The sequence below is a fragment of the Mixophyes fleayi genome, chromosome 6, assembly GCF_038048845.1.
Source record: "Mixophyes fleayi isolate aMixFle1 chromosome 6, aMixFle1.hap1, whole genome shotgun sequence".
NCBI lineage: Eukaryota > Metazoa > Chordata > Amphibia > Anura > Limnodynastidae > Mixophyes > Mixophyes fleayi.
In genome coordinates, this window is record NC_134407.1 from 163,362,794 (window position 1) to 163,378,249 (window position 15,456).

The window sequence follows — 15,456 nt, forward strand, 5'->3', positions numbered from 1 at the left end:
ATAATACTGGTCATATATTCCATCCTTTGGGTCTGCCAGACTCTATTTATTTTGGACTGCGTGGAAGGAGGGGATTGTAATTGCCAGTCTGCCGCTATTGGGCAAGTAGCGGTCGAGAAAATGTGCTCAATGAATTTATTCTGATAACGGGATGCCGAGGGAGCTCCCAGGGAAAGGAGGACAAATTTAGGTTGCAGGGGAATATGCACCTGAAGACTTGAGTGGATCAAGGTTTTGAGCTCAACCCAGAAACTTGACAGCTTTGGACATGTCCACCATATATGGAAGAACATGCCCTCATGGGAGAACCCTCGTCAAAACCGATCAGACAAGTCAGGAAAGATTCGACGGAGGTGCGAAGGCACAATGGTATAGTATGATATAAATATTCTCTTTAATTCTAACACAGATAGAACTAGAGGCAGCATTCTCATATATCTCAGACCATTCCTCATCCAACAAATCTTCACCAAGGTCTCGCTCCCAGGCCAATTCGTGGGGGCCTCTAAAATTCGGGGTTGAAGAAGCAAGTTCTTAGTAGAGTATAGAAATTAGACCTTTTGTTGAGGATTAGCTTAGGCAGTTAAGAGATTAAAAGGTAGAGAGGGGGCGAGATGAAAGGCGGCCTTTGACAACACTATGAAAATGACGTAGTTGTAGAAACTAGTGAAAGTGCTTTGAGTGAACATGAAGATGTGACTGGATGTCAGAGTTGGGCGGAGAGCTAGTATCTTCGGAAGTCAGGAATCCCCAGGCCTCCTCCCCACAGGGATTTCTGAAGAACCTTAAGTCGAATTTGGGGCCGTCTACGCGACCAAACAAATGTATTAACATGAAAGTAGAGGAATTTAAACACGTAGGGTGGGATACGAATAGGAAGGAATAAAGCAGTCTAGGGAGAATATTCATTTTAATGGCATTAATGCGGCCAATCCAAGAGATGTAAAGTTGAGACCAAGCTATGAGGTCTGACTTTATTTGGTCAAGGAGGCAGGGAATTTACCTTGGAAAAGATGCCGGTAATGTTTGGTAATAAAATAAGAACACCCAAATATTTAATTTTATGGAGATCCCACTGAAATGGAAAGGAGCGCTCCAGTAATATCTTGTCTGCGTCAGGAACATTAAAGTCCAATATCTCTGTCTTATCCGGGTTGACCTTATAGCCCGAAAAATAGCCATATAGATGTAACTCAGTTAGGGGAGGAGGCACCGAAGTACTGGGATAAGTAATGGACAACAAAACATCGTCCAAATAAAGCGCAATCTTATGAATAGAGGGGCCCACCTGTATACTAGATATCTCACAGTTGTCCCGAGTCCTAGCGACCAGTAGCTTAATAACGAGAGCAAATATAAGCGGGGAGAAGGGGCACCCTTGGTGAGTGCCATTCATAATTGAAAACAACGTCAAACCATTAGCAGAAACAGTGGCCAAAAGGGTAATGATAGAGTGCTAAAATACCTGCCAGAACCCCATTGCTCGAAGTACTCCCTCCATAAATGACCAGGAGATGCGGTCGAACGCCTTTTCAGCGTTGAGCGCCTTGTGGAGGGAAGGGAGATTATGATTGTATGAATTAGGTCAATCTTTCTAGTATTATCAGGGGCTTGACGCCCTGGAATAAAACCCACCTAATCAGAATGCATGAGGGCAGGGAGGAACGGGTTCAACCTAGAGGCCAATATCTTTGCAAATATTTTCAGGGCATTGTTAAGTAACAAAATAGGTCTATTACTGGCACAAAGAGAACAAACTTTTTATAGTACTGGGGGGGTTGAGGCCATCTGGACCCGGAGACAAAGAGGATTTCTATGACTTAACTGCCGCCAAAACCTCAGACAGAACAATGTCCACATTCAGCAAAGACTGCTGTGCCAGGGTAACTTTAGGAAGGGGTGTAGATGAAAGGTAATCAGTCAAGGAGGGGATCAGGGGGTCCCAACGAGGGGGAGGAGCCTCAAGGTTGTAGAGAGAAGAATAAAAGTCCCTAAATTCACTAAACTATCTTTGCTGGGTCATACATGATATCGGCTGAGGGATACCGACATATTTTATCGATATGATGCAGGGCTAATTTTTTTCTGGAGTTTTCTAGCTAAAAGAGAGTCGGCTTTATCATAATAACGCTGTTGAAGTTTCTGCATAGTGATGGCCGCTCCTTGTGGAGGGAAGGGAGATTATGATTGTATTAATTAGGTCAATCTTTCTAGTATTATCAGGGGCTTGACGCCCTGGAATAAAACCCACCTAATCAGAATGCATGAGGGCAGGGAGAAACGGGTTCAACCTAGAGGCCAATATCTTTGCAAATATTTTCAGGGCATTGTTAAGTAACAAAATAGGTCTATTACTGGCACAAAGAGAATGGTCTTTCCCCGGTTTGGGACTAACAATTATGTTAGCCCTAGTTGTAGCGGAATCAAAGGAAGCCTCCTTTGTTAAAGAATTTTGTCAGATGAGTGCCGAGGCCTGGAACAAACTTTTTATAGTACTGGGGGGTTGAGGCCATCTGGACCCGGAGACAAAGAGGATTTCTATGACTTAACTGCCGCCAAAACCTCAGACAGAACAATGTCCACATTCAGCAAAGACTGCTGTGCCAGGGTAACTTTAGGAAGGGGTGTAGATGAAAGGTAATCAGTCAAGGAGGGGATCAGGGGGTCCCGACGAGGGGGAGGAGCCTCAAGGTTGTAGAGAGAAGAATAAAAGTCCCTAAATTCACTAAACTATCTTTGCTGGGTCATACATGATATCGGCTGAGGGATACCGACATGTTTTATCGATATGATGCAGGGCTAATTTTTTTCTGGAGTTTTCTAGCTAAAAGAGAGTCGGCTTTATCATAATAACGCTGTTGAAGTTTCTGCATAGTGATGGCCGCTCTTTGGGAAAGAAAGGTATTTAGTTGACCCTTCAATGAGGCAATCTTGGGACGCAGGGTCAGGGTGTGATGGAATTGGTGTTGGGTAAGGAGTGAAGCTAGTCTAAGTTCCAAAGAGGATATTTCTGCTGCTGCTTTTTTACGGACAGCCACTGACTAATCAATTGACCTTGTAGAGTAGCTTTGAGAGCCTCCCAAACAATTCCTGGGCTTAGATCAGGGGTTCAATTATCTAAAAAGTAATCAATAATGAAGGTCTTATGAGTCCTATGAGTCTATTAAGTAACAGCTAATCATCTAAATCAGGCCTGTCCAACCTGCGGCCCTCCAGATGTTGTGAAACTACAAGTCCCAGCATTCCTTTCCAGCTATCAACAGGTTGTCTACTGGCAAAGCATGCTGGGGCTTGTAGTTTCACAACACCTGGAGGGCCGCAGGTTGGACAGGCCTGATCTAAATGACATCTACTACGTTGAGGGGGCAGTTTAAGGAGAAATACGCCAGAGTGGTCAGTCCAGGAGAGAGGGGATATGTCTGCCTGAATCACATGATGAGTAAGTGTATGCGAAACAAGTAACATTTATGTGTGTGTATAGTTGGTGAGGGATGAAAAAGTGGGTATAATTAGATTGAAGTGGTTTTGGGTCTAGGTTAGCTTCGTGTTTTGGGTTTGGTTTTATGCTAAAAATCACATAATTTTGCTGTTTTTTTTGTTCTACAATATTAACCTCAATAACACTAAATTTCATTTGCAGTCAATTTAGACCACCTCACAGATCACAATATTATTTTCATACACTTTCAAATACTGCAGCGACCTGGTTGGATGCTAAGCGACAGAGCAATGACACAAACACATGGCAGTTCCTAGCACATCTAGAACACATTGGCACACAGCATTGGCATAAAATTAAAATGGGGGTCCGCCTTACCTCCCACCCCTCGCTATGTTGGATCTTAAAAGAAATTCAAAATTCGCGACATCTGACAACGTCTTGCCTCGTTTTCAATTTCAATGGCGCGCGACGGTACCGAGCTGGCTCAGTTCGGTACTCAGATCCCATAAATTTGGGTGTGTTCGGTTCTTGAGGAACCGAGCCTGAGCAGCTCTAGGTATAATCCCTGGCATCCGCATTGCAGAGCCTCCATGAGTCATATAGACGATGGTGTGAAAGAAGTGTGGACAAGCAGGTGGAATCTGGGGAGAGAGAGGAGCCCCGCCGGGAGGAGGAAGGAGGAGACCTGTTGAGAACCGGATCGAGGGTGACATTAAAGTCACCACCAATGATATGACCCTGCGCCAATTTCTCAATATGTTTAAAGATTTTGGTAAAATAAAAAAAAGGCTTTTGTCTCTGGTTCGAGGCATAGACTGAAACCAGAGTGACAGTGGCAGAGCAGTGCGTGCTGTTCACCAACGGATAGCAGCCTTCCGAATTTGCATAGGTCTTTGAATGAAGAAAGGGGACTTTACTACAAAATAAAATAGCAACACCCCGTTTCTTGCAATCCGTCGATCCAAAGAATGTCTGGGAAAACTGCTTACCCTGAAGTTGTGTATGAACTCCCGTAAGATGAGTTTCTTGAAGAAATACGATATCTGTTTCTCTCCTACAGTCACCCAAAAGAATTGTACATTTGTGAGGGGAGTTGAGGTCATTCATATTGACGGAGAATATCTTCAAAGCCATGGCAGCAGTGAGGAGCCGATCTCCAGTGATAACACTAGACATTTATTAAAGGGACATAACCAGTTAATTCGTCGATGAAACAGAAGTTTAAAGATCAAGTAAAAAGATGGATCAAAATCACTACAGTAGGAAGGGGGAAAGAAATAAACAAAGAAGCAGCCCGATTGGACAAAAACCCTGAATGAAAGGAATCCTGTGAGGATTACGAGGCAATATCAAAATTCCAAAACACATTAAAGTTTAACAATGTCTGAGGGTGCATGGGGAGGTGGGCCTAGGTCTTGTACAGCGTTAGGAGCCGTCACAACCCGAGGAGACCCAAAGAAGAGGCTTATTACATAGAAATGTAATTCTAGCTGCAGAACAGTGTGCAGAGGATATATAACATGTATATTGACCACTGAAAACAATTGAAAGGGGGGAGGGAAGGGAAGAGGAGAGGACCAGGATAAGGTAGAGGGGGAAGAGAGAGATATAGGGTACCCTAGCCCATTAAGACAATGTAGGAAGGGAAGACTATGAGGGTTTAGATGACCGAGCATCAGCTGGACCAATACACAATAATATAGGGTGCCCTGCGGACAACAATTGTACTCCGTGACAGAGCAGTGTATTATGACAAGCAAATATTTTAGTTAGACATATAGGAACTTTTCATTAAAGGGTATAGAGGAGGAGGAGGGGTAATGGGGACAAGGGAGAGGGAAGGGGAGAAGATATTACCTCTCCAGACCAATGGTTCAACATGCAACATAGTGCAAACAGAGCAACAAGACATCAAATAGTACCATTGGTTACAAGAGGGTTAAAAGTTGTAAAGGCTTGAATGCTAAACAAATCTCACAACCAAATGAACATTTTTTCAAAGAAGAAATTTAAAAAATTTTTTTTTTTTTTTGCCAAACCGAGTAATGAATTTGAAACTTTAAGGAAACTAAAGAAACCTTAGATTAGCAAGGAGGGCAATAAGATCCAACTGGTGTTGACAATCCACCTGAAAAGCAAATAAAGAGAAAAACTTGCACTAGTATAGACATATCAGGTAGGATCTGCATCCCAAAGACGTCGTCTAGAGGACCAGGACCATTCTCACTGAGGGAGCATCAAGTGCTGGGCCTGAGGAGGCGTCGTGTGAGGAATTGATAATTCGGGAAGGATGCCCAGCTTGGCCAAAAGACTCTGACCTTGATCCAATGTTTTGGCAAAGTGTGAGAAGTTGGCAGCAGAGACTTGAAGTTGGAATGGGAAACACCAGTGCTATCATATATTGTGCAGGCGGAGAATCTTAGGTACTGGCTGAAGCTCCCTCCATTTTTGTATCATAGAAGGAGCAAAGTCCTGAAATAACTGAATGTCCATGTTGTGAAATGAGACCACGGGTTGGTCCATAGTAGCAGTGAGGATGCGGTCTCTGGTTCGAAAATAATGTAAACGAACAATGATGTCATGGAGAGGTTGCCCGCTAACAGGCTTAGCTCTCAGGGCACGATGAGCCCGGTCCATAAGACAGTCAGCTTCAGAGGTGTCCGGAAGAAGGTGGAGGAAGAGGGCCTTGAGGAAAGTTTGGAGATCCGCCATGCCGATTTCTTCAGACACATTTCTGATGCTGATATTATTACAGCGGGAACGATTTTCAGAATCCTCTTGTCTTTCTTTCAGAGTTTCAACTTTGTCACGGAGACGGGAGAGTTCCTTGTCAATAACACAGTTGGAACGGCAGATAGCATCAGTTTTTTTTATTACAGGGCATACGTCCTGTTGCCCAGCGTATTCAACTCTGTTTTGAACTCGTTGCCCACTTTTGTCAGCTCCTGATAGAAAGTCGTCTTCACCCATTCCAGGAGGCTAGCCATTACCGATTGAATCTGATGGTCTAGCTCAACTTCAGAAGACGAGGAGCCCAGTGCCCCCTGGCGGTCAGATTGGGGGGAGGAGAGTTTAGCTTTTGATCCGAAGAAATTTGCTGATGTTCCCGTAGTCACTTTCTTTGGTTTGGTCGACATGATTAGGACTGACTAGTAGTTGGAAGAAGCAAGGAGGGTAGGATAAGGTGAGGAAGGAAAAGATGGGAGATCGCACACTGATCTCAGCTTAGGTGAAAGGGGTCTTACCCAGGGAGGGTAAGCATAGTAAAATTCCCATAATAGCCCAAAGTTGTTTCAGATCACGTGAAGAGATGGTGTCAAGCAGTAGACAATCGCCAGTAGAAATGGAGAGCGTTTTGCACATATTGAATTGGACTCAAAGAATCCAGTTTCAGCACTGGTCTCCTCCAAATATTACTGTGACCACTGCACTGTCAGCTCCCAGGTGGTGAGAAGGGGGAGTGCAAGGGCTCTTTGATCCCAATAATAACTCCAGTGTGGTTGGTGAGAGTATATACATGGAGGGTGCCAATTTAACAGTCAGACCGCTCAGCTGGAAGCAATGTTTCATAGATCCACCTCTCCATTAAGGGCCCACGGTGTCCTGAGCAGAGACGCCGACCAGAAGTTGGGTGCCACGTACCGAAAGTGAGGAGAAAGAGGTGCCAACAGAACTGGAGACCGCAGCAGTGCCGGCAATGTGAGGCCCCGGACTGCGAGTGCATCTGACAGGTCGCCGAGCTTCCCCAGGTCCAGGTAAGGCTTTGTGGCCGATTCGATTTAGTCCCTCTTGAGGATGTGGAACACCCGGATCACTGTGGGGCCCGCAAGGAGCTACTGTACGAGGAGGGGGCCAGACATGGTCCGCAGAAAATCGCTGAAGTGGAGGGGGCCCGTATGAGATAGTTCTTGGCTGATTCTTCTCTCGATGGGGTCTCTGCAGATCTGTATAGGGGGCCCCAGGGTAGGTGGTCAAGATAGGCCTCACTCTTCATCGGTTAATTGGGCGGTCTGTGCCTCGTTTGACGGGAATCTGAGGGTCTCCTCATGTGCCTGGGACATTCAGTCCCACTTTCTAGCAAGTTCTGCCAAGATCAGCGGCAGTTATTTAGGGAGATAAGAGCAGTTTAAGCTCTGCTTCGTGTGTACCTCCTGATATGGTGTCCAAGCCACGCCCCCGACATGTTTAATTCTTAAGTTGTTGTAGAGTACTCTATTTTCCAAATCTTCCAACTTATCCCTCACCCAGTCCATGGCCGAGCATCACAATATCAATTCTTGGGTCTGCTACATCCTGAAACTGGTAGAACTCATCCAACTTGGCCTCTAGTTTCAGTGCCATTATCTATATTATCTGCCACCAATTCAGATTTGAAATCAGCAGTGGTTGAGGGGAGATCCAACAGAGATATGGATTTAATAACCAGAAGCAGATATAAAACAGTAGCTTCATAGTTGAAGGTAGGTTTTTATATGCTCCAGGTTCAGTGGTTGGTGGGCTACACAGTACAGGGCAGTGCCGTATCAGACCAAGGTCAATGAAGTATTTAAAAGAAACAGAGGAAGCTATGTTTGGAAATTTCAAATTTTTGATACTTCAAATACAGCCAGACTGATTAAAAACACTCTACATGTTTTTAATACACTAATTTTACCAGCTTTAAAGGCTGTTTAATAAACAGACTGTAGTCCCTGGCGGTAAGAAGCGGTCACCATAAACTGTAGTCGACAAGAGTGTGGTCTGCAGCATCTGAGAATGGGAGAAGGCTTTGTGGCCAAATTCTATGATTGCTCTGAGAGAAGGACATCTAAGGGGAGCTTGACTGAATCAGTTCTTTTGGTGTCTCTGGAGATAAGGAAGGACCAAATCCCAGTCAGTACCAGATGAGACTAAATGCTGGGGGAGCTTGTCGACATCTATTCAGTTGGAATATCTGATGTGGATCAGAGGCTGATGCTCGATGGGAATCTGATTGCCCTGACAACACCACTGCGTTCTTAATCACTGGTAACTCCTCATACTGGATAACATTTTATGTGCCAGAGGGTCACAGATTGTTCAGTGTAGTTTTGAGGCTGGATACAGCTTTCTGATATGCAGTGTCACAACAGCTTAGGTTATCTAGAGGAAATGGCCTACACCTTCTCTTCCAAGAGGATGATCTGGCTATTACCGTATATACTCGAGTATAAGTCAACCCGAATATAAGCCGAGGTACCTAATTTTACCACAAAAAACTGGTAAAACTTATTGACTCGAGTATAAGCCTAGGGTGGGAAATGCAGCAGCAGCTACTGGTAATTTTTTTAGATTTATTCATTATTATGTTTTTAATTTACATCTGTATATGCATTTTTATATCATGTGTGTTTTTCAGTTTAATGCTATTTTGTCATTTTGATGTATGCTTTCACCCCCTATGTACATTGTTGTGGAAAATAAGAATATGTATACACATAAAATACAAATAAATTATTAAGTGTGTAAGTTGTGAAATTTGCAAATCTATTACTTGCAGTTTGGTGGGGTTGTCAGTTGTCAGGACTTGAGTTCCAGGGTCACTCTCACACGTTTGCAACCACTATTAGAAAATATTTTGCACTCAACTGTTTAGCATCAGGAAAAGAAATCCCATACACTCTCTGTAGTGTTTCCTGTGTAGGATCCCCCCTCCAAAAGGCTGACGAGTTCTGTTATGAGATGTGATGTGATGAGGCTAGTGATCAGATTAGCGTGTCACAAGTAGGATCTAATTTGTCATTTCAACGTTTCTAAGCACAATCTAAGAGCAGCTTCCTTACCGCTTGTCGTCAAAGCTCTACAGCCGAGTTTAAAGAGTTCTGGCTACAGCCTTTTCCTTCCCCGCAGTGGAACGCATGTGCGTTCCACCAACAGGAAGTTCGGCATTTGGAACGCAAGTTTGCGTTCCAAATGCAAAACTTCCTGTCAGTGGAACGCACATGCGTTCCACTACGGAACTTAACAACTGAGGGACCGGACACCAGGTAAGTTCACCCGTGTATAAGCCGAGGGGGCCTTTTTCAGCATACAAAAATGTGCTGAAAAACTCGGCTTATACACGGGTATATACGGTAATATATTTTACACTTACTAATAATTCCCCAATATGAGTGTCCTCAACACCCCATTGAGGGGAGAACCACTGCTATAGAAACTAACATTGTGGATCTCCATACCATTGGAGGTGGTCTATGCAGGAGCTGGACTGCTAAAGTAAGCATCTGCATACCACATGATGTACAGCTAATGCAGGGACAGAGAAGATACCTGGTGTGAAGCGCTGGGAGATTACTACTCCACACAAATACTGGTCTCTAATGATTGTAAGAAATTTACACCGATCATCCACATAATCAAAACTACTGACAAGTGAATAACATTGATTATCTTGTTACAATGCAACCTGGCAAAGGGTGGGATATATTAGGCAGCAACTGAACTGTCAGTTCTTGGAATGGATGTTTTAGAAGCAGGAAACATGGGCAAAAGTAAGGATCTAAGTAACTTTGACAAGGGCCAAATCCCATAGAAAAAGTACTGTAGTACAAATTGCTGAAAAAGTTAATGCAAGTATGATAGAAAAATGTAAGAACACACAGGGCAATGCAGCTTGCTGCGTAGCCACAAACCAGTCAGAGTGCCCATGTTGCCACCTGTACACCGCCAAAAGTACCTACAATGGGCATGTGAGCCACAGAACTGGACCATGGAGCAATGGAAGAAGGGGGCTTGGTCTGATGAATCACATTTTGTTTTACACCATGTGGCCGCTTAGGTACGGATGCATCATTTATCTGGGGGAAGAGATGACACCAGGATGCACTATGGAAAAAAGGCAAGCTGGTGGAGCCAGTGTGATGCTCTGGGCAATGTTCAGCTGGGAAACCTTAGGCCCTGGCATTTCTGGGGATATTACTTGGATACGTACCACCTACCTTAAGCACTGTTGCAGAAGAAGTACTGCCCTTCAAGTCTAATAAATGTAACTCAAAATAACTTCAGTTTTGTATATTAAGCTCATATTGCAGGTTACAAAGCCCTGTACTATTTTTTTTTCTTCAAAGCAATAGACCAAGAATTCAACAACTTTCTCCATGGGTCTCGAATTTGGTCTTAAACTAGACCTATGGTCACAGCCTCTGCATACGCAACAAGGTAAGTTTGAAATATAAACCTTTAAAAACAAACAAACCGCAGCGCTCTCTAGTCTGGCACACCGACCGGCTGTCAATGCTTCACATCGCCGACACTGAACTGCTTCGCATACGCAGCAGTTCCCTACTGGCTCCATTGCGGAAGGGATCGCACCTGTGTCCGCAAGAGGTAAGTCGAACACAATCACAGGTGGATAGTGCGGTATCAAATTAATTGGGGGCACTTATGTGAGGCATAATTGTCGCATAAAATGAACTGGGGCACAACTATGTCATATTAACTGGGGCTCTACTAGGAGTCATATGATTTGTGGGCACAACTATGAGGCATAAGCCAAATTGGGGGCTCTGCTGTGTGGCATAAGAATTGCCTGTACTAAATTAGGGCAGAATATGAACTGGGGGCACGACTATTCTGTGGCATAACTTGAACAAATATATAAACACACTATATGGACAAAAGTATTTGGCCACACCTGTTAATTATTGAATTGAGGCATTTCAATCAGACCCATTGCCAGAGGTGTATAAAATCAAGCACCTAGCCATGCCAGTCTCCATTTGCAAACATTTGTGATACAAAATGGGTCTTTCTGAAGAGCTCAGCGACATAAAAGGATGGTACTGTGATAGAATGCCACTTTTGCAATAAGTTTGTTCATTAAATTTGATCCCTGCTGGAAATTCCATGGTCAACTGCAAAAGATATTAGAAAGTGGAGGCGTTTAGGAACAATAGCAACTCAGCCACAAAGCGAAAGACTACGTAAAATTACAGAGCAAGGTCAACGACTGCCAAGGTGCATAAAAGTTGGCAACGCTCTGCATTCCATAGCTGAAGAGTTCCAAACTTTTTGCGCTTACATTAATGCCAGTGGAACTGTGTAGCAGGAGCTTAATGGAATGGGTTTCCATGGCTGAGCCGCTGCATGCAAGCCTCACATCACCCAGACAAATGACAAGCAACAGCTGGAGTGGTGTAAAACAAATGGACACTGGACTGTGGAGTAGTGGAAACATGTTCTGTGCAGTGACGAATCACGCTTCTATTTGGCAGTCAGATGGACGACTCTGGGTTTGGTGGATACCGGGAGAATATCACCTGCCTGACAACATTATGCCAACTGTGAAGTTTGGTGGAAGGATAAATGGTATGGGGCTATTTTACAGGGTTTGAGAAAGGCCCCTTATCTCCAGTGAAGGGCAATCTTAATGCTTCAGGATACCAAGTCATTTTGCACAATGCTTCTAACTTTGTGGCAAGTTTGTGGAAGGGCTTGGACCTTTTCTATTCCAACATGACTATGGCCCAGTGCACAAAGCAATGACTATAAAGACATGGTTTGACAATTTTGGTGTGGAAGAACTTGACTGGCCCACACAGGGCCCTGATCTCAACCCCATCAAGACACCTTTGGGATGAACTTAGAGGAGATGCCGACTCACACTCTCTTTTCAACATCAGTGCTTGACCTCAATGCTTTACAGAATGAATGGGGAGAAATTCCCACAGAAACACTCCAACATCTTGTGGAAAACCTTTGAAGAGCAGAAACTGTTATTACTGCAAAAGGGGGACTGACTCCATATTAAAGTATATGTATTTGAATACACCATTAAAGTCGCTGTTGGTGCAATAGTCAAGCATCAAAATAGTGTGTACGTGTACACACACTTTACTAGATTTTAGCCGGCACACTCACAGAAATAGGTTGCCAACCACTGCTGTAGACCCTCATGACGCAAGGCTCCGACAGGATTTTGTGCACAATTGAGTTCCTCTCCAAAATGCTCATTAGAAGATAAAAAATTAAAGACTTTTTTTTTCCCTCTGGTCCCTTATTAAGCAAAAGTGAGATACAATTAATGATGATGTACCCTCTCATGAACAGAGAAAGGACAATAAACTTCACTTTCATAATATTTATTTAATGCAAAAGAAAAGGAGAAATAAAAGCTTCTAAATAAACCTTGTGCAAGTGGGTGAAGTGTTATTGCAAAAGTCTATTTGGAAGGAATTGCTTCCAATATACAAATTAAAGCTAATTCAACCAGAACTACAGCAACTTCTTGGGCAGAACTGGTATGAGTTTCACTAAATTTCAGGAATGGCAACCTAATCATCACTGTGTGTGTCATCCAAACATCATACGTTTTAGTCACTTCTCCACTGGACTACAGCAATGTAGACATATCTCTGACATATATGTAAGCTAGATCCCACATGTCTGCACTGGAGCACATTAAGGAAAATGTATACTCAAATTTTAATTTTCTTAAATTTAATGACCGCACAATATATTGCCTCACAAGAATAAAGCAAAACAAACACCAACATTTGAGCATGATTGTGGCATCTACTGAGTGTGAGCTGTATCTTTACACTAAGGGATAGCCTGATCAGGGGTGCATTGATGGGATCTTTAACCAATGGGGGAAAAAAACCACTTCCAATTTCCCTACTATGTGGTGGAGTAACAACCAACATGTCTGTGCTGCCTCCACGTGTATGGGAATAAAAAAATTCAGCTTAGTATATTCTACATTTATGTAACCTTTAATAACCTGCTTAATAGCAAAATGTTCATACTGTAATATGCAAGTTAGGGATTTGAGGGGGGCAGCACATAACAAAAATATTTTTGGCATCACCAGCGCCAAAGAAGCTACAAGGGATTGTTGATGTTCTCCAGCTGACACTGTGCCTTCCCATTTATTTTCTTGGATGTGAATACATAGTGCTGTACTTTCTCATGGGGGTAGAAATGGAGATTGCCTCAGTTTCCTCCGTCAACCCAAGAACATATATTTTTGTTTCCCCTATATGAAATGTGTATGCAAATACTGCCAGAGAACCGGTGCTCTTTAATACCTCTTTCCATTCCTTATAACAATTCTTGCCAACATTTCACTCTATTTTTTCTCTCTATTGGGTGCCTATGTGGACAGCAAAAACCTGCAAATTCTATGTGGAAGTCTAGAATCTGACACTACCACAATCCATAGGACCACATTATTTGGATTAAAAAAAAAACAAAAACAAAACCTGTGCTCAACCTCAGCACTTAAAATCCAGACTCACTGTCCAGAACATATCCACAGATACGATTTCACAAAATGCATAGATCTGCTCCTATGTAGGACATATACCCAATACAGTGACCCCACCCACTACGCAGTAGAGGCATCAGTTTTGTAGGCCAACTGTAGCCCATCAAGGCACTGGAAACCAATACTGGATAAATATTATTCCACAAGAGCTCAGGGATATCATAGATGCCCATTTTTTTTAAACAACAGAGCAGATACTATCATAAATTCCTAAAATTAGATGTTTTAAGTTGTCCCCCAACTCAGAGATCCTGATATTCTAACCACAGGGTTTTACTCTATTTCTAGGTCAAGGATGACAAATGAAAGTTGTAGGTTTTGGCATACTTAAAAAACAAAGGTGTTCTTATTTTGTATGAACTGCTTGGGGAATATGTTGTAGGACCCCAATTTTGCATTCTTCTCAATTCTGTACTTGGTTATAAAACAGTAGCTAAAATACCCTTCCCCTTAAACTTGCAACGCATGCAAACAGCAATTTTACAGGGTTGGGAAACCTACAAATACTCACTGGGCCAAGTAGTAAGTACAGAGAGCAGTGTAGGAACCCAGCTGATATGAGGCATACAAGAAGAGTATTAACATTTTGGGGGAATTCAATCCGTCCCCCAAATTTGCACAGCGTTAAAACTATTACCATTATTACAGTCGTTTTAACCCGGCTTTCTGCTCGCAGCTCAGGGAGCTGAGCAAAAAGCCAGCGTTAAAACTACTGTAATAACGGTAATAAAGTGCATTACCGTAATAATAGTAATACACAGGCCGCATTACATTTACCCGTAATGTGGCCAATTGAATTCCCTTTAACGTCAACCGAAACATTTTTTTATCTGTCCTTTAAAACACCCAAAGTTAATAGATAAAAGGAATCTTACAAGTGGCTATCAGAACATATTAGTGTGCATCCATTTAAGCATGGCTCCAGCCAATGCATTTTTAGAGTAACTACCCCCACACAGAAAGACACAGGTTGTCTCACACTTTTCTTATTCATAGATAGCAAATGTTGAAAGTTTCTGGAGCTTCCGCACTTCAAATTGCCTTTTCAGTGTAGTGACTCTTTAAAAAGGAAGTTATTTTGGAAACCAAGTTTAACAACTGACGATTTAAAAAGTGTGGAAAACATGCTATTTTTTTTTTAACATTAGTTCCACACCAAACTGAAGTGGACTATCCTGCCTCACTGAGCTAAGTGTCAGTGTGTGGAAAGGACTCACAAATACACAGCCTTTGGCTTCTTTCAGATAGCTAATGCTGTAGGATATGTATGGGTGGTTAGGTAAATGCACCAGCACATATTTAAAGATTATAATTGGGAAAAAAAAAAAAAAAAGAAGATAGGCCAGTAGGTGATGAATATTTAAACGCACATCCTCTACATTATACTTGATATTGTTTTGTAGTGAGTGGTATAGGTTTTACCATCTTTAGACACCATGTCAGTTTGTATATACCAACCTATATAAATGGATCTGGCTTTAGTGTTCTCCCCAGCACCTATTTCCCAGGTGCTCTACCCAGCTCCTGGGGCCCTATTATAATATAATAAACCATTGTTTCTCCTCTAAGAACAGGCACTGTGTGAGCACTACAGCCGTGAGTGAGTGAGTGAGTGAGTGAGTGAGTGAGTGAGTGAGTGTGTGTGTGTGTGTGTGTGTGTGTGACCCCTGACCATCAGTCTGACCTGCCCTAGCAGGTGTGGGCAACATACCTCCAACATTTTTCAATA